The 25,297-nt window shown below is 44.0% G+C and overlaps 1 protein-coding gene and 1 pseudogene across 6 annotated transcripts in view; one reads left to right on the top strand and one right to left on the bottom strand.

The window, feature by feature from the left end:
• Positions 1 to 25,297, bottom strand: part of tox2 (TOX high mobility group box family member 2) — a 217,163-nt gene that overhangs the window by 90,004 nt on the left and 101,862 nt on the right. The gene's annotated exons all lie outside the window — the stretch shown is intronic.
• LOC140463206 (general transcription factor II-I repeat domain-containing protein 2A-like) lies at positions 104 to 1,165 on the top strand (annotated as a pseudogene).

Genomic DNA, 25,297 nt, shown 5'->3' with positions numbered 1-25,297 from the left:
GCCATGCAGTCAATGAAAGGAACAACAACTGGTAATGATTTGTTCAAGGAGGTAAACGTTGGACACGTTGGGACTAAAATGGGACAAGCTGGCGGGTGTGACAATGGATGGTTGTCCAAATCTAACGGGAAAAAATGTTGGACTCTTAAAGAGAATGTAGGATAAAGTGACAGAAATTGACCCTGAACAGAAATTGGTATTTTTGCATTGTATTATACATCAGAAAGTGCTGTGTAAGTCAGTGTTAAAAATGAACCATGTGGTTGATATTGTAACTAAAATAGTTAACTTCATCAGGGCAAGAGCTTTGAATCACAGGCAGTTTGTTGCAGTTTTGAAGGAAAATGAGACTGAACATCGTGACATAGACTACCACACAGCTGTCAGGTGGTTCAGCCTGGTCAAAATGCTGAAAAGTGTATGGGACCTGAGAGAAGAGATTCAAGATTTCTGTGTGAAGAAAGGGAATGGCATTCCACAGCTTTCAGATGCAGACTGGATTGCAGACCTTGGTTTTGCTGTTGATGTGACTGCACTTATGAATGAACTAAATGTGAAACTGCAGTGGAAGGGCCTTTTTGTGCATGAAATGTACAACTTGGTGAAGGCTTTTAGGAGAAAGTTGCACCTTCTCTCAAGCCAAATGGAGGACAACATTCTCACTCACTTGCCAACACTGAAGGAAGCTGCACCTTCAGCTGATCACCTCCACAGGTACGCATCTCTGTTAGAAGCACTGCATGGTGAATTTTCAAGGCGATTTCAAGACTTTAAAACGGTTAAGAATGAAATGCACATGACTTTTTCCCCATTTACATGCAATGTGGAGAATGCACCTAGTGATGTTCAGCTTGAACTCATTGACCTGCCGTCTGACACACTTCTGGCAGAGTACTTTAGGTCAGTCTCACTGCTTGATTTTTACTCTTCCCTCAAAGAGGAGAACTTTCCCCACATGAGCAGGCATGCTCAGAAGATTCTAGTCCTCTTCGGATCTACCTATATCTGCGAGCAGACATTCTCAGTGATGAAGTTCAACAAATCCAAATCCCCATCCTCTATCACTGATAATCACCTCTCAGCTGTCCTTCGCATATCCACCTCAGACATTCAGTGCACTTGTTCAAGCCCAAAACAGACAGGAGTTTTCTCACTAAACAAGTAAAATGAACTGAAAAATGTCAAAAGCACTTATTGCTTTTTGTATAGAGTTGTTTGTTGTTTGTGATACTGAACAATAATGAAACAACTTTTCAATATTGATTTGTGAGATTAACATGTTAAAAATAAAATGAAATACTGAAATTATTGTTTTTACTACTTATTTCTTCTATATTTGACCTACTCCACAATTTCATATCTTTATTGTAACAGAATATCCTTATTCTTTTGATTATAAGTTTCAGTGCAAAACAATATAATTTAGTACTTTTTACAATGGGAGAAAATTAATACTGAGCAAAGTTATGTTTAACTTATTGTTGTTTCAGCCCTCCAACACAACTCAGGTTTCTCATGTGGCCCCCTTGGAAGAATTAATTGCCCACCCCTGTTCTAAACTAAGGTAACAAAGTAAGACTTTAAACTAAGGCCTACAATTTATCCACACACCCTGGAGCAATTGTTCCCCCACTTCTTCAATCTTGCTTTACCTGATTGGCTGCTACAGGAAGTCAGACTGGGTTCCAATCTATCTCCTGAAGATCAGGCAGAGAGGATGGAGGAGCAGACCAGTTGAGTTACATTGCTTTAAGATACAATCTGTCAGTATCCATTCAGATGGTGCAGGTTGAATCCTTCACAGCCCAATGATCAGACACACACACACACACACATACAGGCACGCACACACACAGATACAGGCGCACATGCACACACATACAGACGCACACGCGTGCGCACACACACAGATACAGGCGCACATGCACACACACACTCACGAATACAGACGCACACACACACACACACATAGAGGCGCGCGCGCGCAGACACATACAGGCGCGCGCACAGACGCACACACATACAGGCGCGCACACACACACACCACACACAACAAACATACCACACATACACACGCATATACACACACACCACAGCATCAGGCATTCAGAGAAAATCAAATGAGACTCAGGTTGAAAGGGATGGTGTAAGATGCAAAAGCTGAGAATCAACATCTTCAGCACAGGTTCAGGCAAAGGCACAAACAGCTGTCCCCCATTGTTCGCAACCGTAAAATGAACAAGAATGTTATAAGTACAGGTTGTACTGGTGTAACACGTGTGTTGTCAAAGCAAATTGGCTTTAATACGATTCACAAATTGTGGACACTTTGGAATAATGCAAACGTCCTGCTGAAAAAGTATCGTGATTTTCTACAGCGGGGTTTTTACAGAGGGGTTTTAACAGCGGGATTTTTACAACATGGTTTTTAGAGCACGTTTTTTACAGTGGGGTTTTTACAGCACAGTTTTTAGAGCATGACTTTTTACAGCGGAGTTTTTACAGCTCGTGCTTAATGGTGGGGTTTTTACAGCACGGGTTTTATGGCGGGGTTTTTACAGTGGGGTTTATACAGTGTGCTTGTTACAGCACGGTTTTTACAACGGTGTTTTTACAGCACAGTTATTACAGCGGGGTTTGTACAGCACAGGTATTATAGCGGGGTTTTTACAACGGGGTTTTACAGCATGGTTTCATGGTGGGGTTTTTACAGCGGGGTTTATACAGCACTGTTTTTACAGCGGGGTTTTACAGCACGGTTTTTTCAGTGGGGTTTTTACAACGGGGTTTTACAGCACTGTTTTTACAGCGGGGTTTTTACAACGGTGTTTTTACAGCACTGTTTTTACAGTGGGGTTTTTACAGCATCATTTTTACAGTGGGGTGTTTACAGCACAGTTTTAACAGTGGGGTTTTTATAGCACAGATATTATAGCGGGGTTTTTTTCAACGGGGATTTTACAGTGGGGTTTTTACAACATGGTTTTTACAGCACAGTTTTTATGACACGAGTGTTACAGTGGGGTTTTTACAGTTCCTGTTTAATAACGGGGTTTTTACAACAGTGTTTTTACAGCACAGTTTTTACAGTGGGGTTTTTACAGCATGGTTTTTACAGCACGGTTTTCAGAGCAGGGTTTTTATAGCACGGGTATTATAGCAGGATTTTTACAATGGGATTTATACAGTGGGGCTTTTACAGCACGTATTTTGCAATGATATTTTTACAGCGGGGTTTTTACAGTGGGGTTTTTGCAGCACAGTGTTTACGACACGCGTGTTACAGTGGGGTTTTTACAGCTCGTGTTTAATAGCGGGGTTTTTACAATAGTGTTTTTACAGCACAGTTTTTACAGTATGTATTTTGCAACGGTATTTTTACAGCGGGGTTTTTACAGTGGGGTTTTTGCAGCACAGTTTTTACGACATGAGTGTTACAGCATGCTTTTTACAGCACGTATTTTGCAATGGTATTTTTACAGCGGTGTTTTTACAGCACGGTTTTAAAGCGGGTTTTTAACAGCATGGTTTTTTACAGGACTGTTTTTACAGCGGTGATTTCACAGCATGGTTTTGAGGCCAGGTTTTTACAGCGGGGTTTCTACAGCACGAGTATTACAGCAGGGTTTTTACGACGGGGTTTTTACAGTGGGGTTTTTACAGCACAGTTTTTAGAGCATAATTTTTTACAGCGGAGTTTTTACAGCTCGTGCTTAATAGTGGGCTTTTTACAGCAGGGATTTTACAGCGGGGTTTGTACAGTGTGCTTGTTACAGCACGGTTTTTACAACGGTGTTTTTACAGCACTGTTTTTACACTGGGGTTTTTACAAAGGTGTTTTTACAGCGGGGATTTTACAGCATCATTTTTACAGTGGGGTGTTTACAGCACGGTGTTTACAATGGTGTTTTTACAGCACTGTTTTTACACTGGGGTTTTTACAAAGGTGTTTTTACAGCGGGGATTTTACAGCATCATTTTTACAGTGGGGTGTTTACAGCACGGTTTTAAAGCGGGGTTTTTACAACACGGTTTTTACAACAAGGTTTTTACAACAAGGTTTTTATAGCACGGGTATTATTGCGCAATATTTGCAATGGGGTATATACAGCGGGGTTTTTACAGCACGGTTTTCAGAGCACGGTTTTTATAGCACGGGTATTATAGCGGGATTTTTACAACGGGATTTATACAGTGGGGTTTTTACAGGACGGTTTTTACGGCACAAGTGTTACAGTGGGGTTTTTACAGCTCGTGTTTAATAGCGGAGTTTTTACAGCAAGGGTTTTAAAGCACTGTTTTTACAGAGGGGTTTTTACAGCAAGGTCTGTACAGTGGGAATAGTACAGCCCGGTTTACAACGGTGTTTTTACAGCGGGGTTTTTACAGCGGGGTTTTTACAGTGGAGTTTTTGCAGCACAGTGTTTACGACACGCGTATTACAGCGGGGTTTTTACAGAAAGGTTTTTACAGCACTGTTTTTACAACACGTATTTTGCAACGGTATTTTTACAGCGGTGTTTTTACAGCATGGTTTTTACAGGACTGTTTTTACAGCGGGGATTTCACAGCATGGTTTTGAGGCCAGGTTTTTACAGTGGGGTTTTTGCAGCACGAGTATTACAGCAGGGTTTTTACAACGGGGTTTTTACAGCAAGGGTTTTATGGCAGGGTTTTTACAACGGGGTTTTTACAGCACAGTTATTACAGTGGGGTTTGTACAGCACGGGTATTATAGTGGGGTTTTTACAATGGGGTTTAACAACACGTTTTCATGGTGGGGTTTTTACAGCAGGGTTTATACAGCGTGCTTGTTACAGCACGGTTTTTACAACATTGTTTTTACAGCACTGTTTTTACAGCGGGGTTTTTACAGCATCATTTTTACAGTGGGGTTTTTACAGCACGGTTTTTACAATGGTGATTTTACAGCATCATTTTTACAGTGGGGTTTTTACAGCATCATTTTTACAGTGGGGTGTTTACAGCACGGTTTTTACAATGGTGATTTTACAGCATCATTTTTACAGTGGGGTTTTTACAGCATCATTTTTACAGTGGGGTGTTTACAGCATGGTTTTTACAATGGTGATTTTACAGCATCATTTTTACAGTGGGGTTTTTACAGCATCATTTTTACAGTGGGGTGTTTACAGCACGGTTTTTACAATGGTGATTTTACAGCATCATTTTTACAGTGGGGTTTTTACAGCATCATTTTTACAGTGGGGTGTTTACAGCACGGTTTTTACAATGGCGATTTTACAGCATCATTTTTACAGTGGGTCTTTACAGCACAGTTTTTACAGTGGGGTGTTTACAGCATCATTTTTACAGTGGGGTGTTTACAGCACAGTTTTAACAGTGGGGTTTTTATAGCACAGATATTATAGCGGGGTTTTTTCAACGGGGATTTTACAGTGGGGTTTTTACAACATGGTTTTTACAGCACAGTTTTTACAACACGAGTGTTACAGCGGGGTTTTTATAACAGTGTTTTTACAGCACGGTTTTTACAACATGGTTTTTACAACAAGGTTTTTACAGCAGGGTTTTTATAGAATGGGTAATATTGTGCAATTTTTGCAACGGGATTTATACAGCGGGGTTTTTACAGCTCGTGTTTAATAGCGGGGTTTTTACAACAGTGTTTCTACAGCACGGCTTTTACAGCACGTATTTTGCAACGGTATTTTTACAGCACTGTTTCAAAGAGGGGCTTTTACAGCTCGTGTTTAATTGCGGAGTTGTTACAGCACATATTTTGCAACGGTACTTTTACAGCGGGATTTTAACAACATGGTTTTTACAGCACTGTTTTTATAGCACGGTTTTTACAGCACGGTTTTTACAGCACGTATTTTGCAACGGTATTTTTACAGCACTGTTTTTACAGTGGGGATTTTACAGCACAGTTTTTACAATACGCTTTTTACAGCATGGTTTTTACAGGACTGGTTTTACAGCGGGGTTTTTACAACAGTGTTTTTACAGCACGGTTTTTACAGTGGGGTTTTCACAGCTCGTGTTTAATAGCGGGGTTTTTACAGTGGGGTTTTTGCGGCACAGTTTTTACGACACGTGTGTTACAGCACAGTTTTTACATCAGTGTTTTTACAGCACGCTTTTTACAACAAGATTTTTACAGCACAGTTTTTACATCACGGTTTTTGTAGCACGGATTTTACAGCGGGGTTTTTACAGCACGGTTTAAACAGCGGGGATGTTACAGCATGATTTCTACAGCGGACTTTTGCAGCACGGTTTTTACAGCACGGTTTAAACAGCAGGGATTTACAGCAGGGTTTTAACAGCAAGGTTTGTACAGTGGGGATATTACAGCACGGTTTACAACAGTGTTTTTACAGCACGGTTTTTACAGTGGGGTTTTTGCAACACAGTTTTTACGACACGAGTGTTACAACGGGGTTTTAAAGCACAGTTTTTACAGGGGGGTTTCTACAGCATGGTTTCTACAGCACAGTTTTTATAGCATGGGCATTAGAGTGGGGTTTTTACAGCGGGATTCTTGCAGCATGGTTTTTACAGGGGGGTTTTTATAGCATGGTTTTTACAGGACTGTTCTTACAGCGGGTTTTCTACAGCACAGTTTTTATAGCACAGGCATTACAGCAGGATTTTTACAACGGGATTTATACAGTGGGGTTTTTACAGCAGGGATTTACAGCACGGTTTAAACAGCGGGGATTTTACAGCATGATTTCTACAGTGGACTTTTGCAGCACGGTTTTTACAGCGGGTTTTTAGCAGCACGGTTTTTACAGCAAGCTTTTTACAGCACGGTTTTAAAGCGGGGTTTTTACAGCTCGGTTTTTATAGCACGGGCATTAGAGCGGGGTTTTTACAATGGGATTCTTACAACACGGTTTTTACAGCATGGTTTTTACAGTGGGGTTTTTGCAGCACAGTGTTTACGACACGCGTGTTACAGCGGGGTTTTTACAGCGGGGTTTTTATGACACGTGTGTTACAGCGGGGTTTTTACAGCAGAGCTTTTACGACACGCGTGTTACAGCGGGGTTTTTACAGCAGGGTTTTTACGACACGCGTGTTACAGCAGGGTTTTTACAGAAAGGTTTTTACAGCACTGTTTTTACAGCACGTATTTTGCAACGGTATTTTTACAGCGGTGTTTTTACAACATGGTTTTTACAGGACTGTTTTTACAGCGGGGATTTCACAGCATGGTTTTGAGGCCAGGTTTTTACAGTGGGGTTTTTGCAGCACGAGTATTACAGCAGGGCTTTTACAACGGGGTTTTTACAGCAAGGGTTTTATGGCAGGGTTTTTACAACGGGGTTTTTACAGCACAGTTATTACAGTGGGGTTTGTACAGCACGGGTATTATAGTGGGGTTTTTACAACGGGGTTTAACAACACGTTTTCATGGTGGGGTTTTTACAGCAAGGTTTATACAGCGTGCTTGTTACAGCATGGTTTTTACAACAGTGTTTTTACAGCACTATTTTTACAGCGGGGTTTTTACAGCATCATTTTTACAGTGGGGTTTTTACAGCACGGTTTTTACAATGGTGTTTTTACAGCTCTGTTTTTACAGTGGGGTTTTTACAAAGGTGTTTTTACAGTGGGGTTTTTACAGCATCATTTTTACAGTGTGGTGTTTACAGCACAGTTTTAACAGCGGGGTTTTTATAGCACAGATATTATAGCGGGGTTTTTTCAATGGGGATTTTACAGTGGGGTTTTTACAACATGGTTTTTACAGCACAGTTTTTACAACACGAGTGTTACAGCGGGGTTTTTATAACAGTGTTTTTACAGCACGGTTTTTACAACATGGTTTTTACAACAAGGTTTTTACAGCAGGGTTTTTACAGCATGGTTTTTATAGAATGGGTATTATTGAGCAATTTTTGTAACGGGATTTATACAGCGGGGTTTTTACAGCACGGTTTTAAAGCGGGGTTTTTACAGTGGGGTTTTTGCAGCACAGTTTTTACGACACGCGTGTTACAATGGGGTTTTTACAACAGTGTTTCTACAGCATGGCTTTTACAGCATGTAGTTTGCAACGGTATTTTTACAGCGGGGATTTTACAGCATGGTTTCAAAGCGGGGCTTTTACAGCTCGTGTTTAATTGCGGGGTTGTTACAGCACGTATTTTGCAACTGTATTTTTACAGCGGGATTTTAACAACATGGTTTTTACAGCACTGTTTTTATAGCACGGTTTTTACAGCACCTAATTTGCAACGGTATTTTTACAGCACTGTTTTTACAGTGGGGATATTACAGCACGGTTTTAAAGCGGGGTTTTTACAGTGGGGATTTTACAGCACAGTTTTTACAACACGCTTTTTACAGCATGGTTTTTACAGGACTGGTTTTACAGCGGGGTTTTTACAACAGTGTTTTTACAGCACGGTTTTTACAGTGGGATTTTCACAGCTCGTGTTTAATAGCGGGGTTTTTACAGTGGGGTTTTTGCGGCACAGTTTTTACGACACATGTGTTACAGCACAGTTTTTACATCAGTGTTTTTACATCACGCTTTTTACAACAGTGTTTTTACAGCGGGGTTTTTACAACAGTGTTTTTACAGCGGGGTTTTTACAGCATGGTTTTTACAGCGGGGTTTTTACAGCATGGTTTCTACAGCACGGTTTTTATAGCACGGGCATTATAGCGTGATTTTTACAACGGGATTTATACAGTGGGGTTTTTACTGCACGGTTTTTACAGCAAGATTTGTACAGTGGGGATACTACAGCACGGTTTACAACAGTGTTTTTACAGCACGGTTTTTACAGCGGGATTTTTACAGCATGGTTTTTACAGGACTGTTTTTATAACACGGTTTTTACAGCGGGATTTTTACAGGACTGTTTTTACAGCGGGGTTTTCACAGCATGGTTTTAAGGCCGGGTTTTTACAGTGGAGTTTTTGCAACACAGTTTTTACGACACAAGTGTTACAAGGGGGTTTTAAAGCACAGTTTTTACAGGGGGGTTTCTACAGCATGGTTTCTACAGCACAGTTTTTATAGTATGGGCATTAGAGTGGGGTTTTTACAGCGGGATTTTTGCAGCATGGTTTTTACAGGGGGGTTTTTATAGCATGGTTTTTACAGGACTGTTTTTACAGCGGGTTTTCTACAGCACGGTTTTTATAGCACAGGCATTACAGCAGGATTTTTACAACGGGATTTATACAGTGGGGTTTTTACAGCAGGGATTTACAGCACGGTTTAAACAGCGGGGATTTTACAGCATGATTTCTACAGCGGACTTTTGCAGCACAGTTTTTACAGCGGGTTTTTAGCAGCACGGTTTTTACAGCAAGCTTTTTACAGCACGGTTTTAAAGCGGGGTTTTTACAGCTCGGTTTTTATAGCACGGGCATTAGAGCGGGGTTTTTACAATGGGATTCTTACAACAGTGTTTTTACAGCATGGTTTTTACAGCACGGTTTTTACAGTGGGGTTATTACAGTACGGTTTTTACAGCACCGTTTTTACAGTGGGGTTTTTACAGTGGGGATTTATAGCAATGTTTAAACAGCGGGGATTTTACAGCACAATTTCTACAGCGGACGTTTTGCAACACCATTTTTTCAGCACGGTTTTTGTAGCACGGACTTTACAGTGGGATGTTTACAGTGGGGTGTTTACAGCGGGGTTTTTACAGTGGGGATTTACAGCACAGTTTAAACAGCTGGGATTTACAGCACGATCTCTACAGCGGACTTTTGCAGCACGGTTTTTACAGCGGGGATTTACAGCAGGGTTTTAACAGCAACGTTTTTACAGCGGTGTTTTTACAGCACGGTTTTTACAGCACAGTTTTTACAGCATGGTTTTTACAGTGGGAATTTTATAGCATGGGTATGATAGCGGGGTTTTTCAGCACGTGCTTTTACAGAGTGGTTTTTACAGCGGGCATTTACAGCAGGGTTTTTAGAGCACTTTTTTACGGCGGGGTTTTTACAACTCGTGCTTAACAGCGGGGTTTTTACAGCACAAGTTTTATGGTGGGGTTTTCACAGCATGGATTTTATGGCGGGGTTTATACAGCGGGGTTTTTACAACATGGTTTTTACAGAGGGATTTTTATAGCATAGTTTTTACAGCACGGTTTTTATAGCACGGTTTTTACATCGGGGTTTTTAACAGCGGGGTTTTTATAGCACGCGTATTGTAGCTGGGTTTTTACAATGGGGATTTTATAGCCCAGTTTTTACAGCATGTTTTTTACAGCACAGTTTTTACAGCATGGTTTTTACAGTGGGGATTATACAGGGGGTTTTTACAACGGGGTTTTTACAGCGGGGATTTTTACAGCACGTGTTTTATAGTGGGGCTTTTATGGCGGTGTTTTTTACAGCACGGTTGTTACAGCGCAGTTTATACAGCGGGGTTTTTACAGCACGGTTGTTACAACACGGTTTTTACAGAGGGATTTTAATAGCACAGTTTTTACAGCACAGTTTTTATTGCACGGTTTTTACAGCAAGGTTTTTACAGCACGGGTAATATAGCGGGACTTTTACAGTGGGGTTTTTACAACACAGTTCAAACAGCATGTTTTAAACAGCACGATTTTTACCTCGCTGTTTTTACATCAGGGTTTTTCAAACTAGATTTTTACAGCACGGTTGTTACAGCGGGGTTATTACAGCACGGTTTTCACAACACAGTTATTAGAACAGGTATTTGTACAGCAGGAGTTTTACAGCACTGTTTTAACATCATGGTTTTCACAGCATGGCTTTTACAGAATGGTTTTTACAGCGTGATTTTTACAGCATGGTTTTTACAGTGGGGTGTTTACAGCGGTGTGTTTACAGCGGGGTGTTTACAGTGGGGTGTTTACAGCGGGGTGTTTACAGTGGGGTGTTTACAGTGGGGTATTTACAGTGAGGTGTTTACAGTGGGGTGTTTACAGTGAGGTGTTTACAGTGGGGTGTTTAAAATGGGGCGATTACAGTGGGGTGTTTACAGTGGGGTGTTTACAGTGGGGTGTTTACAGCGGTGTGTTTACAGTGGGGTGTTTACAGCGGTGTGTTTACAGCGGTGTGTTTACAGTGGGGTGTTTACAGTGAGGTGTTTACAGTGGGGTGTTTAAAATGGGGCGATTACAGTGGGGTGTTTACAGTGGGGTGTTTACAGTGGGGTGTTTACAGTGGGGTGTTTACAGCGGTGTGTTTACAATGGGGTGTTTACAGCGGTGTGTTTACAGCGGTGTGTTTACAGTGGGGTGTTTACAGCGGGGTGTTTACAGTGGGGTGTTTACAGTGGTGTGTTTACAGCGGTGTGTTTACAATGGGGTGTTTACAGTGGGGTGTTTACAGTGGGGTGTTTAAAATGGGGCGATTACAGTGGGGTGTTTACAGTGGGGTGTTTACAGTGGGGTGTTTACAGTGGGGTGTTTACAGCGGTGTGTTTACAATGGGGTGTTTACAGCGGTGTGTTTACAGCGGTGTGTTTACAGTGAGGTGTTTACAGCTGGGTGTTTACAGTGGTGTGTTTACAGTGGGGTATTTACATTGGGGTGTTTACAATGGGGTGTTTAGAAATGGGGCATTTACAGCGGGGTGTTTACAGAGGTGTGTTTACAGTGTTCTGTTTACAGTGTGTGTTTACAGTGGGGTGTTTACAGTGGGGTATTAACAGCAGTGTGTTTACAGTGAGTGTTTACAGTGGTGTGTTTACAATGGGGTATTTACATTGGGGTGTTTACAATGGGGTGTTTACAAATGGGGCGTTTACAGCGGGGTGTTTACAGAGGTGTGTTTACAGTGTGTGTTTACAGTGAGGTGTTTACAGCGGGGTGTTTACAGTGGGGTGTTTACAATGGGGTGTTTACAGTGGTATGTTTACAGTGGGGTATTTACATTGGGGTATTTACATTGGGGTGTTTACAATGGGGTGATTACAAATGGGGCGTTTACAGCGGGGTGTTTACAGAGGTGTGTTTACAGTGTGTGTTTACAGTGAGGTGTTTACAGCGGGGTGTTTACAGTGGGGTGTTTACAGTGGGGTGTTTACAATGGGGTGTTTACAAATGGGGTGTTTACAGTGGTGTGTTTACAGCAGTGTGTTTACAATGGGGTGTTTACAGCGGTGTGTTTACAGTGAGGTGTTTACAGCGGGGTGTTTACAGTGGTGTGTTTACAGTGGTATGTTTACAGTGGGGTATTTACATTGGGGTATTTACATTGGGGTGTTTACAATGGGGTGATTACAAATGGGGCATTTACAGCGGGGTGTTTACAGCGGTGTGATTACAGTGGGGTGTTTACAGAGGTGTGTTTACAGTGGTGTGTTTACAGTGGGGTGTTTACAAAGGGGTGTTTACAGTGGGGTGTTTACAAAGGGGTGTTTACAGTGGGGTGTTTACAGTGTGTGTTTACAACAGGGTGTTAACAGTGGGGTGTTTACCGCAGTGTGTTTACAGTGGTGTGTTTACAGTGGGGATGTTTACACTGGGGTGTTTACAGTGGTGTGTTTACAATGGAGTGTTTACAGCGGGGTGTTTACATTGGGGTGTTTACAGTGGGATGTTTACAGTGGTGTGTTTACAATGGAGTGTTTACAGCGGGGTGATTACATTGGGGTGTTTACAGTGGGGTGGTTACAGTGGGGCATTTACAGTGGGATGTTTACAGCGGTGTGTTTACAGTGGGGTGTTTACAGCGGTGTGTTTACCGCAGTGTGTTTACAGTGGGGTGTATACAGTGGGGTGTTTACAGTGGGGTGTTTACAGCAGTGTGTTTACAACAGGGTGTTTACAACAGGGTGTTAACAGTGGGGTGTTTACAGGGGTGTGTTTGCAGTGGGGTGTTTACAGCGGTGTGTTTACAGTGGTGTGTTTACAGTGGGATGTTTACAATGGGGTGTTTACAGCAGTGTGTTTACAGTGGAGTGTTTACAACGGGGTGTTTACTGCGGTGTGTTTTCAGTGGGGTGTTTACAGCGGGGTGTTTACAGCCGTGTGTTTACAGTGTGGTGTTTACAGTGTGGTGTTTACAGTTTTGTGTTTACAGTGGGGTGTTTACAGCGGTGTGTTTACAGTGGGGTGTTTACAGTGGGGTGTTTACAGTGGTGTGTTAACAGTGGGGTGTTTACAGCGGTGTGTTTACAGCGGGGTGTTTACAGTGGGGTGTTTAAATTGGGGGTGTTTACACTGGGGTGTTTACAGTGGTGTGTTAACAGTGGGGTGTTTACAGCGGTGTGTTTACAGCGGGGTGTTTACAGTTGGGTGTTTAAATTGGGGGTGTTTACACTGGGGTGTATTTACAGTGGTGTATTTACAGTGGGGTGTTTACAGTGGGGTGTTTACAGTGGGGTGTTTACAGTGGGGTGTTACAGCAGTGTGTTTACAGTGGTGTGTTTACAGTGGTGTGTTTACAGTGGGGAGTTTACAGTGGGGATGTTTACACTGGGGTGTTTACAGTGGTGTGTTTACAATGGAGTGTTTACAGCGGGGAGTTTACATTGGGGTGTTTACAGCGGGGTGTTTACAGTGGTGTGTTTACAGTGGGGTGGTTACAGTGGGGCGTTTACAGTGGGATGTTTACAGCGGTGTGTTTACAGTGGGGTGTTTACAGCGGTGTGTTTACCGCACTGTGTTTACAGTGGGGTGTTTACAGTGGTGTGTTTATAGCGATGTTATTACAGTGGGGTGTTTACAGTGGGATGTTTACAGTGGTGTGTTTACATTGTGTGTTTACAGTGGGTTGTTTACAGCGGTGTGTTTACAGTGTTTGTTTACAGTGGGATGTTTACAGTGGTGTGTTTACAGTGTGTGTTTACAGTGGGTTGTTTACAGTGGGGCGTTTACAGCAGGGTGTTTACAGCAGTGTGTTTACAGTGGGGCGTTTACAGTGGGGTGTTTATAGCATTGTGTTTACAGTGGGATGTTTACAGTGGTGTGTTTATAGCGATGTTATTACAGTGGGGTTTTTACAGTGGCGTGTCTACAGTGGGGTGTTTACAGTGTGTTGTTTACAGTGGGGTGTTTACAGTGTGTGTTTACAGTCGGGTGTTTACAGTGGGTGTTTACACTGGGATGTTTACAGTGGTGTGTTTACATCATTGTGTTTACAGTGGGATGTTTACAGTGGGGCGTTTACAGTGTGTGTTTACAGTGGGGTGTTTACAGCAGTGTGTTTAAAGTGGGGTGTTTACAGTGGGGTGTTTACAGTGTGTGTTTACAGTGGAGTGTTTACAGTGATGTGTTTACAGTGGGTTGTTTCCAGCAGTGTGTTTACAGTGAGGTGTTTAAAGTGGTGTGTTTACAGTGGGGTGTTTACAACGGTGTGTTTACAGTGGGGTATTTACAGTGTGTGTTTAGAGTGGGGTGTTTACAGTGGTGTGTTTACAGCGGTGTGTTTACAGTGGGGTGTTTACAGTGGGGTGTTTACAGTGTGTGTTTACAGTGTGGTGTTTACAGTGATGTGTTTACAGTGGGTTGTTGCCAGCAGTGTGTTTACAGTGAGGTGTTTAAAGTGGTGTGTTTACAGCGGTGTGTTTACAGTGCGGTGTTTACTGTGGGGTGTTTACAGTGGGGTGCTTGCAGCGGTGTGTTCACAGCGGGGTTTTTACAGCGGTGTGTTTACAGTGGGGTGTTTACAGCGGGGTGTTTTCAGTGGGGTGTTTACAGTAGAGTGTTTATAGCGGTGTGTTTACACCGGAGTGTTTACAGTAGGGTATTTAGAGTGAGGTATTTACAGTGTGTGTTTACAGTGGGGTGTTTACAGTGGGGTGTTTACAGCAGTATGTTTACAGCGGTGTGTTTACAGTGGGGTGTTTACAGCGATATGTTTACAGTGGGTTGTTGCCAGCAGTGTGTTTACAGTGAGGTGTTTAAAGTGGTGTGTTTACAGCGCGGTGTTTACTGTGGGGTGTTTACAGTGGGGTGCTTGCAGCGGTGTGTTCACAGCAGGGTTTTTACAGCGGTGTGTTTACAGTGGGGTGTTTACAGCGGGGTGTTTTCAGTGGGGTGTTTACAGTAGAGTGTTTATAGCGGTGTGTTTACACCGGAGTGTTTACAGTAGGGTATTTAGAGTGAGGTATTTACAGTGTGTGTTTACAGTGGGGTGTTTACAGTGGGGTGTTTACAGCAGTATGTTTACAGCGGTGTGTTTACAGTGGGGTGTTTACAGCGATGTGTTTACAGTGTGTGTTTAAAGTGTGTGTTTGCAGTGGGGTGTTTACAGTGTGTGTTTACAGTGATGTGTTTACAGTGGGTTGTTTCCAGCAGTGTGTTTACAGTGAGGTGTTTAAAGTGGAGTGTTTACAGCGGTGTGTTTACAGTGGGGTGTTTTCAGTGGGGTGTTTACAACGGTGTGTTTATAGTGGGGTGTTTACAGTGGGGTGTTTACAGTGTGTGTTTACAGTGGGGTGTTTACAGTGGTGTGTTTACAGTGGTGTGTTTACAGTGGGGTGTTTACACTGTGTGTTTACAGTGGGGTGTTTACAGTGGTGTGTTTACAGCGGTGTGTTTACAGTGCGGTGTTTACAGTGGGGTGTTTACAGTGTGTGTTTACAGTGGGGTATTTACAGTGGTGTGTTTACAGTGGGTTGTTTACAGTGGTGTGTTTACAGCGGTGTGTTTACAGTGGTGTGTTTACAGTCGGGTGTTTACAGTGGGTTGTTTACACTGGGATGTTTACAGCGGTGTGTTTACAGCAGGGTGTTTACAGTGTGTGTTTACAGTGGGGTGTTTACAGTGTGTGTTTACAGGGGGGTGTTTACAACGGGTGTTTACAGTGGTGTGTTTACAGTGGGCTTTTTACAGAGTGTGTTTACAGTGGGGTGTTTACAGTGTGTGTTTACAGTGGGGTGTTTACAGCAGTGTGTTTACAGTGGGGTGTTTGCAGCAGTGTGTTCACAGCGGGGTTTTTACAGTGGTATGTTTACTGTGGCGTGTTTACAGTGGGGTGTTTACAGTGGAGTATTTACAGTGGGGTGTTTACAGTGGGGTGTTTACAGTGGGGTGTTTACAGCGGGGTGTTTACAGCAGTGTGTTTACAGTGGTGTGTTTACAGTGTGTGTTTACAGTGGGGTGTTTACAGTGGGGTGTTTACAGTGGGATGTTTACAGCGGTGTGTTTACAGTGGTGTGTTTACTGTGGGGTGTTTACAGTGGTGTGTTTACAGCGGTATGTTTACAGTGCGGTGTTTACAGTGGGGTGTTTACAGCGGTGTGTTTACAGCAGTGTGTTTACAGTGTGTGTTTACAGTGCGGTGTTTACAGTGCGTCTTTACACTGGGGTGTATAACGCAGTGTGTTTACAGTGTGTGTTTACAGCGGGGAGATTACAGTGGGGTGTTTAGAGTGTGTGTTTACAGTGGGGTGTATAACGCAGTGTTTTTACAGTGTGTGTTTACAGTGGGGCGTTTACAGTGTGTGTTTACAGCGGTGTATTTACACTGGGGTGTTTACAGTGGGGTGTTTACAGCAGTGTGTTTACAGTGGGGTGTTTACAGTGTGTTTACAGTGGGGTGTTTACAGTGAGGTGTTTACAGCGGTGTGTTTAAAGTGGGGTGTTTACAGTGGGGAGTTTACAGTGGTGTGTTAACAGTGGGATGTTTACAGTGGTGTGTTTACAGTGGTGTGTTTACTGTGGGGTGTTTACAGTGGTGTGTTTACAGCGGTGTGTTTACAGTGCGGTGTTTACAGTGGGGTGTTTAAAGTAGGGTGTTTAAAGTAGGGTGTTTAAAGTAGGGTGTTTACAGCGGTGTGTTTACACTGGGGTGTTTACAGTGGGGTGTTTACAGTGGGGTGTTTACAGAGGGGTGTTTACAGCAGGGTGTTAAGAGCGGGGTGTTTACAGTGGAGTGTTACAGTGGGGTGTTAACAGTGGGGTGTTTACAGTGGGGTGTTACAGTGGGATGTTTACAGTGGGGTGCTAACAGTGTGTGTTTACAGCGGGTGTGTTTACAGCGGTGTGTTTACAGTGGGGTGTTTACAGTGGGGTGTTTACAGTGTGTGTTTACAGTGGTGTGTTTACAGTGTGTGTTTACAGTGGGGTGTTTACAGTAGTGTGTTTACGGCGGTGTGTTTACAGCGGGGTGTTTACAGTGGATTGTTTAGAGTGGAGTGTATAAAATGGGTTGTTTACAGTGGGGGTTTACAGTGGGGTGTTTACAGTGGAGTGTTTACAGCAGTGTGTTTACAGTGGTGTGTTTACGGCGGTGTGTTTACAGTGGGTTGTTTACAGTGGAGTGTATACAATGGGTTGTTTACAGTGGGGGCTTTACAGTGCGGTGTTTACAGCATTGTGTTTACAGTGGGGGGTTTACAGTGTGGTGTTTTCAGTGGAGTGTTTACAGCAGTGTGTTTACAGTGGTGTGTTTACGGCGGTGTGTTTACAGTGGGTTGTTTACAGTGGAGTGTATACAATGGGTTGTTTACAGTGGGGGCTTTACAGTGCGGTGTTTACAGCATTGTGTTTACAGTGGGGGGTTTACAGTGTGGTGTTTACAGTGGGGTGTTTATATTGGTGTGTTTACAGCGGGGTGTTTACAGTGGGGTGTTTACAGCGATGTGTTTACAGTGGGGTGTTTACAGTGGGGTGTTTACAGCGGGGTGTTTACAGCGGTGTGTTTACAGCGGTGTGTTTACAGTGTGTGTTTACAGTGGGGTGTTTACAGTGGGGTGTTTACAGTGTGTGTTTACAGTGAGGTGTTTACAGCGGTGTGTTTAAAGTGGTATGTTTACAGTGGTGTGTTTACAGTGGGATGTTTACAGCGGTGTGTTTACAGTGCGGTGTTTACAGTGAGGTGTTTACAGTGGTGTGTTTACAGCGGTGTGTTTACAGTGTGTGTTTACAGTGGGGTGTTTACAGTGCGTCTTTACACTGGGGTGTATAACGCAGTGTGTTTACAGTACGTGTTTACAGCGGGGAGATGACAGTGGGGTGTTTAGAGTGTGTGTTTACAGTGGGGTGTATATCGCAGTGTTTTTACAGTGTGTGTTTACAGTGGGGCGTTTACAGTGTGTGTTTACAGCGGTGTATTTACACTGGGGTGTTTACAGTGGGGTGTTTACAGCAGTGTGTTTACAGTGGGGTGTTTACAGGGGGGTGTTTACAGTGAGGTGTTTACAGCGGTGTGTTTAAAGTGGGGTGTTTACAGTGGGGTGTTTACAGTGGTGTGTTTACAGTGGGATGATTACAGCGGTGTGTTTACAGTGGTGTGTTTACTGTGGGGTGTTTACAGTGGTGTGTTTACAGCGGTGTGTTTACAGTGCGGTGTTTACAGTTGGGTGTTTAAAGTAGGGTGTTTACAGCGGTGTGTTTACACTGGGGTATTTACAGTGGGGTGTTTACAGTGGGGTGTTTACAGTGTGTCTTTACAGTGGGGTGTTTACAGTGGGGTGTTTAGAGTGTGTGTTTACAGTGGGGCGTTTACAGTGTGTGTTTACAGCGGTGTGTTTACACTGGGGTGTTTACAGTGGGGTGTTTACAGCGGTGTGTTTACAGTGGGGTGTTTACAGCAGGGTATTTACAGCGGGGTGTTTACGGTGGTGTGTTTACGGTGGGGTGTTTACAGTGGGTTGTTTACAGTGGGGTTTTTACTGTGAGGTGTTTACAGTGGGGTGTTTACAGGGATGTGTTTACAGCGGTGTGTTTACAGTAGGGTGTTTACAGTGGGGTGTTTACAGTGTGTGTTTAGAGTGTGTGTTTACAGCGGGGTGTTTACAGCGGGATTTTCTACAACGGGGTGTTTACAGTGTGTGTTTACAGTGGGGTGTTTACAGTGGGGTGTTTACAGTGGGGTGTTTACAGTGTGTCTTTACAGTGGGGTGTTTACAGTGGGGTGTTTAGTGTGTGTGTTTACAGTGGGGCGTTTACAGTGTGTGTTTACAGCGGTGTGTTTACACTGGGGTGTTTACAGCGGTGTGTTTACACTGGGGTGTTTACAGCGGGGTGTTTACGGTGGTGTGTTTACGGTGGGGTGTTTACAGTGGGGTGTTTACAGTGGGGTTTTTACAGTGAGGTGTTTACAGTGGGGTGTTTACAGGGATGTGTTTACAGCGGTGTGTTTACAGTGGGGTGTTTACAGTGTGTGTTTACAGTGTGTGTTTACAGTGTGTGTTTACAGCGGCGTGTTTACAGTGGTGTGTTTACGGCGGTGTGTTTACAGTGGAGTGTATACAATGGGTTGTTTACAGTGTGGTGTTTACAGTGGGTTGTTTACAGTGGAGTGTATACAATGGGTTGTTTACAGTGCGGTGTTTACAGTGTGGTGTTTACAGTGGGGGTTTTCAGTGCGGTGTTTACAGTGGGGTGTTTACAGCAGTGTATTTACAATGGTGTGTTTACGGCGGTGTGTTTACAGTGGGTTGTTTACAGTGGAGTGTATACAATGGGTTGTTTACAGTGGGGTGTTTACAGTGTGGTGTTTACAGTGGGGGCTTTACAGTGCAGTGTTTACAGCATTGTGTTTACAGTGGGGGATTTACAGTGGGGTGTTTACAGTGGAGTGTTTACAGTCGGGTGTTTACAGTGGAGTGTTTACAGCAGTGTGTTTACAGTGGGGTGTTTACAGTGGGGTGTTTACAGTGCGGTATTTACAGCGGTGTGTTTACAGTGGGTTGTTTACAGCGGAGTGTATACAATGGGTTGTTTACAGTAGTGTGTTTACAATGGGGGGTTTACAGTACGGTGTTTACAGTGGGGTGTTTACAGTGGGGGATTTACAGTGGAGTGTTTACAGTGGTGTCTTTACAGTGGGGTGTTTACAGCGGGGTGTTAAGAGCGGGGTGTTTACAGTGGGGTGTTACAGTGGGGTGTTTACAGTGTGTGTTTACAGTGGTGTGTTTACAGGGTGTGTTTACAGTGGAGTGTTTATATTGGTGTGTTTACAGCGGGGTGTTTACAGTGGGGTGTTTACAGTGTGTGTTTACAGTGGGGTGTTTACAGTGGGGTGTTTACAGTAGTGTGTTTACGGCGGTGTGTTTACAGCGGGGTGTTTACAGTGGGTTGTTTACAGTGGAGTGTATACAATGGGTTGTTTACAGTGGGGGCTTTACAGTGTGGTGTTTACAGCATTGTGTTTACAGTGGGGGGTTTACAGTGTGGTGTTTACAGTGGGGTGTTTATATTGGTGTGTTTACAGCGGGGTGTTTACAGTGGGGTGTTTACAGTGGGGTGTTTACAGTGTGTGTTTACAGTGTGTGTTTACAGCGGCGTGTTTACAGTGGTGTGTTTACGGCGGTGTGTTTACAGCGGGGTGTTTACAGTGGGTTGTTTACAGTGGAGTGTATACAATGGGTTGTTTACAGTGCGGTGTTTACAGTGTGGTGTTTACAGTGGGGGTTTTCAGTGCGGTGTTTACAGTGGGGTGTTTACAGTGGAGTGTATACAATGGGTTGTTTACAGTGGGGGCTTTACAGTGCGGTGTTTACAGCATTGTGTTTACAGTGGGGGGGGTACAGTGTGGTGTTTACAGTGGGGTGTTTACAGTGGAGTGTTTACAGTCGGGCGTTTACAGTGCGGTATTTACAGCGGTGTGTTTACAGTGGGTTGTTTACAGCGGAGTGTATACAATGGGTTGTTTACAGTGGTGTGTTTACAGTGGGGTGTTTAAAGCGCAGTGTTTACAGCGGGGTGTTTACAGTGGGGTGTTTACAATGGGGTATTTACAGTGGGGTGTTTACAGTGGGGTGTTTATAGCGGGGTGTTTATAACGGTGTGTGTACAGTGGGGTGTTTACAGTGAGGTGTTTACAGCGGTGTGTTTACAGTGGAGTGTTTACAATGGGGTATTTATATTGGCGTGTTTACAGTGGGGTGTTTATAACGGTATGTGTACAGTGGGGTGTTTACAGTGAGGTGTTTACAGCGGGGTGTTTACAGTGGAGTGTTTACAGTGGTCTGTTTATACCGGTGTGTTTACAGTTGGGTGTTTACAGTGGGGTGTTTAAAGCGCAGTGTTTACAGCGGGGTGTTTACAGCGGGGTGTTTATAGTGGGGTGTTTATAACGGTGTGTGTACAGTGGGGTGTTTATAGCGGGGTGTTTATAGCGGGGTGTTTACAGTTGGGTGTTTACAGTGGGGTGTTTAAAGCACAGTGTTTACAGCGGGGTGTTTACAGCGGGGTGTTTATAGCGGGGTGTTTATAACGGTGTGTGTACAGTGAGGTGTTTACAGTGGGGTGCTTACAGTGGGGTATTTACAGAGGGGTGTTAACAGCGGGGTGTTTAAAGTGGAGTGTTTACAGCAGTGTGTTTACAGTGGGGTGTTTACAGTGTGGTATTTACAGCGGTATGTTTACAGTGGGTTGTTTACAGCGGAGTGTTTACAGCGGAGTGTTTACAGTGGTGTCTTTACAATACGGTGTTTACAGTAGGGTGTTTACAGTGGGGTGTTTAAAGCACAGTGTTTACAGCGGGGTGTTTACAGCGGGGTGTTTATAGCGGGGCGTTTACAGTGGGGTGTTTATAGCGGGGTGTTTATAGCGGGGTGTTTACAGTTGGGTGTTTACAGTGGGGTGTTTAAAGCACAGTGTTTACAGCGGGGTGTTTACAGCGGGGTGTTTATAGCGGGGTGTTTATAACGGTGTGTGTACAGTGAGGTGTTTACAGTGGGGTGTTTACAGTGGTGTGTTTACAGTGGGGTGTTTACAGCGGGGTGTTTACAGTGGGGTGTTTACAGTGGTGTGGTTTACAGTGGTGTGTTTACAGTGGGATGTTTACAGTGAAGTGTTTTCAGTGGGGTGTTTACAGTGGGGTATTTACAGAGGGGTGTTAACAGCGGGGATTTTACAGCGGGGTGTTTACAGTGGGGTGTTTACAGTGGGGTGTTTACAGCGGGATTTTTTCAACGGGTTGCTTACAGAGTGTGTTTACAGTGGGGTGTTTACAGCAATGTGTTTACAGTGGGGTGTTTACTGCGGTGTGTTTACAGTATGGTATTTACTGCAGTGTGTTTACAGTTGGGTGTTTACAGTGGGGTGTTTACAGCGGGGTGTTTACAGCGGGATTTTCTACAACGGGGTGTTTACAGTGTGTGTTTACAGTGGGGTGTTTACAGTGGGGTGTTTACAGTGGGATGTTTACAGTGGGGTGTTTACATTGGGGTGTTTACAGTGGTGTGTTTACAGTGGGGTGTTTTAAGTGGGGTGTTTACAGTGGGGTGTTTACAGTGGGGTGTTTACAGTGGGGTGTTTACAGTGGTGTATTTACAGTGGGGTGTTCACAGTGAGGTGTTTACAGCGATGTGTTTACAGTGGGGTGTTTAAGGTGGAGTGTTTACTGCGGTGTGTTTACAGTGGTGTGTTTACAGTGTGGTATTTACTGCAGTGTGTTTACAGCGGGGTCTTTACAGTGGGGTGTTTACAGTGGGGTGTTTACAGTGGGGTGTTTACAGTGGGGTGTTTACAGTGGTGTGTTTACGGCGATGTGTTTACAGTGGGTTGTTTACAGTGGGTTGTTTACAGTGGAGTGTATACAATGGGTTGTTTACAGTGGGGTGTTTACAGTGTGGTATTTACAGTGGGGGCATTACAGTGCGGTGTTTACAGCATTGTGTTTACAGTGGGGGGTTTACAGTGTGGTGTTTACAGCGGGGTGTTTACAGTGGAGTGTTTACAGTCGGGTGTTTACAGTGGAGTGTTTACCACAGTGAGTTTACAGTGGGGTGTTTACAGTGGAGTGTTTACAGCGGTGTGTTTACAATGGGTTGTTTACAGTGGAGTGTATACAATGGGTTGTTTACAGCGGTGTGTTTACAGTGGGGGGTTTACAGTGTGGTGTTTACAGTGTGGTGTTTACAGTGGGGGGTTTACAGTGGGGTGTTACAGTGGGGTGTTTACAGTGGTGCGTTTACAGTGTTTTTATACAGTGGGGTGTTTATATTGGTGTTTTTACAGCGGGGTGTTTACAGTGGGGTGTTTCCTGTGGGGTGTTTACAGCGGGGTTTTTGCAGTGGGTTGTTTACAGTGGAGTGTATACAGTGGGTTGTTTACAGTGGGGTGTTTACATTGGGGGTTTTCAGTGCAGTGTTTACAGTGGGGTGTTTACAGCAGTGTGTTTACAGTGGTGTGTTTACGGTGGTGTGTTTACAGTGGGGTGTTTACAGTGGAGTGTATACAATGGGTTGTTTACAGTGGGGTGTTTACGGCGGTGTGTTTACAGTGGGGTGTTTACAGTGGAGTGTATACAATGGGTTGTTTACAGTGGGGTGTTTACAGTGTGGTGTTTACAGTGGGGGCTTTACAGTGCAGTGTTTACAGTGGAGTGTTTACAGCGGGGTGTTTACAGTGGAGTGTATACAATGGGTTGTTTACAGTGGTGTGTTTACAGTGGTGTGTTTACAGTGGGGTGTTTACAGTGGGGTGTTTACAGTGGAGTGTTTACAGCGGGGTGTTTACTGTGGGGTGTTTACAGTGGGGTGTTTATACCGGTGTGTTTACAGTTGGGTATTTACAGTGGGATGTTTACAGCGGGGTGTTTACTGTGGGGTGTTTACAGTGGGGTGTTAACAGCGGGGTGTTTAAAGCGGGGTGTTTACAGTGGAGTGTATACAATGGGTTGTTTACAGTGGGGTGTTTACGGCGGTGTGTTTACAGTGGGGTGTTTACAGTGGAGTGTATACAATGGGTTGTTTACAGTGGGGTGTTTACGGCGGTGTGTTTACAGTGGGGTGTTTACAGTGGAGTGTATACAATGGGTTGTTTACAGTGTGGTGTTTACAGTGGGGGCTTTACAGTGCAGTGTTTACAGTGGAGTGTTTACAGCGGAGTGTTTACAGTGGAGTGTATACAATGGGTTGTTTACAGTGGTGTGTTTACAGTGGGGTGTTTACAGCGCAGTGTTTACAGTGGGGTGTTTAAAGCGCAGTGTTTACAGCGGGGTGTTTACAGTGAGGTGTTTACAGCGGGGTGTTTACAGTGGAGTGTTTACAGTGGGGTGTTTACTGTGGGGTGTTTACAGCGGGTGTTTACTGTGGGGTGTTTACAGTGGGGTGTTTATACCGGTGTGTTTACAGTTGGGTGTTTACAGTGGGATGTTTACAGCGGGGTGTTTACTGTGGGGTGTTTACAGTGGGGTGTTAACAGCGGGGTGTTTAAAGCGGGGTGTTTACAGTGGAGTGTTTACAGTCGGGTGTTTACAGTGGAGTGTTTACAGTCGGGTATTTACAGTGGAGTGTTTACCGCGGTGTGTTTACAGTGGGATTTTTACAGTGGAGTGTTTACAGCAGTGTGTTTACAGTGCGGTGTTTACAGTGCGGTATTTACAGTGCGGTATTTACAGCGGTATGTTTACAGTGGGTTGTTTACAGTGGGTTGTTTACAGCGGAGTGTTTACAGTGGTGTCTTTACAGTGGGTGTTTAAAGCGGGGTGTTTACTGCGGTGTGTTTACAGTGTGGTATTTACTGCAATGTGTTTACAGCGGGGTGTTTACAGTTGGGTGTTGACAGTGGGGTGTTTACAGCAGGATTTTCTTCAACGGGGTGTTTACAGTGGGGTGTTTACAGTGAGGTGTTTACAGTGTGTGTTTACAGTGGTGTGTTTAAGGTGGAGTGTTTACAACGGGGTCTTTACAGTGGGGTCTTTACAGTGGGGTGTTTACAGTGGGGTGTTTACAGTGAGGTGTTTACAGTGTGTGTTTACAGTGGTGTGTTTAAGGTGGGGTGTTTACAGCGGGGTCTTTACAGTTGGGTGTTTACAGTGGGATGTTTACAGTGGTGTGTTTACAGTGGTGTTTACAGTGGGGTGTTTACAGTGGTGTGTTTACAGCGTTGTATGTACAGTGGTGTGTTTACAGTGGGGTGTTTACAGCGGTGTGTTTACAGTGTGGTGTTTACAGTGGGGGCATTACAGTGCGGTGTTTACAGCATTGTGTTTACAGTGGTGTGTTTACAGTGGGTTGTTTACAGTGGGGTGTTTACAGTGGTGTGTTTACAGCGATGTGTTTACAGTGGGGTGTTTACAGTGGGGTGTTTACAGTGGGGTGTTTACAGTGGGTTGTTTACAGTGGGGTGTTTAAAGGAGGGTATTTACAGTGGCGTGTTTACAGTGGGGTGTTTACAGTGGTGTGTTTACAGTGGGGTGTTTATAATGTTGTGTTTACAGTGGGGTGTTTATAACGGTGTGTTTACAGTTGGGGGTTTACAGTGGTGTGTTTACAGTGGGATGTTTATAACAGTATGTTTACAGCGGGGTGTTTACAGTTGTGTGTTTATAACGGTGTGTTTACAGCGGGGGGTTTATAGTGGGGTGTTTACAGCGGTGTGTTTACAGTGGGTTGTTTACAGCGGGGTGTTTACAGTGGGGTGTTTACAGTGGGGTGTTTACAGGAGGG

Source organism: Chiloscyllium punctatum, chromosome 37, assembly GCF_047496795.1.
Source record: "Chiloscyllium punctatum isolate Juve2018m chromosome 37, sChiPun1.3, whole genome shotgun sequence".
Classification (NCBI taxonomy): Eukaryota; Metazoa; Chordata; class Chondrichthyes; order Orectolobiformes; family Hemiscylliidae; genus Chiloscyllium; species Chiloscyllium punctatum.
This window is presented reverse-complemented; position numbering and strand designations above follow the sequence as displayed.